Consider the following 789-nt stretch of genomic DNA (forward strand, 5'->3'; position numbering starts at 1 on the left):
AACCTGTTATTAAACCAGCTCAGGTTTTTTTAAAAAGCACCAAAAGCTGGAAAAAGTGACACAAAAAGTCAGACAAATCGACAAAAGCATTGGAAAAGCACAACAAAAAAAACTATTTTGACCTGGAAGGACAAGTTCAGGGTTAACGGGAAGACAACACATGGGTTAAAATATGCAATGTAAAGGCAAAAAATAAAATGAAAGCAAAAAAGGTGTTCCTGAGTGTCTTTTCTAAAGTGCAGAGCTGCGCTCCAAAAAGGTCTGTAGAACACTGGTCCCTGCCCGGTGGAACTGAATCTATCTGTTACAGCCACTCTCAGCCTTTGTTCCTCGGCTCTCGCTTTGTCTGGAGAGTTAGAGCTAGACGAGTTAAGCAGCCATCCACTTTCACTCCTCACTCCCGCCATCTAACGGTGGTGCTGGTGCTGCATGCCAGCATGCCTGGACCACATGGCTCAGACAGAGAACCAAGGCAGGCGGCTAGCACCACTCACACTCACTAATAGAGAAGATTGAGTAAGAGGGAGCACTAAGGTGCTTATTACGTCTGTGATGCTGAGGGATGAGGTCAGCCAGGCCCGGAGTCAGTGTCTAAGAGCAGCTTACTGCTGTTTAGGGCTGGGTATCGTTCTAAAACCAAAAAAAGGTGGAGGCTGGGGTTGTGGTCTTGACCAACTGCCACTTTGCTCGTTTGAAAGCCATGATGTCTCTCTTTCATGAGTGGGCCAAATTCTCTGGACGGGGAGAGCAGAGAAAGGGGAGGTAACCTTGCCCCTTATGACCTCATAA

General features: G+C 46.9%; 1 protein-coding gene and 1 long non-coding RNA gene across 4 annotated transcripts in view; both read right to left on the reverse strand.

The window, feature by feature from the left end:
- The window catches only part of efl1 (elongation factor like GTPase 1), a 115285-nt gene that overhangs the window by 55326 nt on the left and 59170 nt on the right, over positions 1-789 (reverse strand). The gene's annotated exons all lie outside the window — the stretch shown is intronic.
- LOC116702901 (uncharacterized) overlaps positions 1-789 on the reverse strand; it is a 4324-nt gene that overhangs the window by 1016 nt on the left and 2519 nt on the right. The window lies entirely within an intron of this gene.

The sequence above is a fragment of the Etheostoma spectabile genome, chromosome 15 (assembly GCF_008692095.1).
Source record: "Etheostoma spectabile isolate EspeVRDwgs_2016 chromosome 15, UIUC_Espe_1.0, whole genome shotgun sequence".
Taxonomy (NCBI): Eukaryota; Metazoa; Chordata; class Actinopteri; order Perciformes; family Percidae; genus Etheostoma; species Etheostoma spectabile.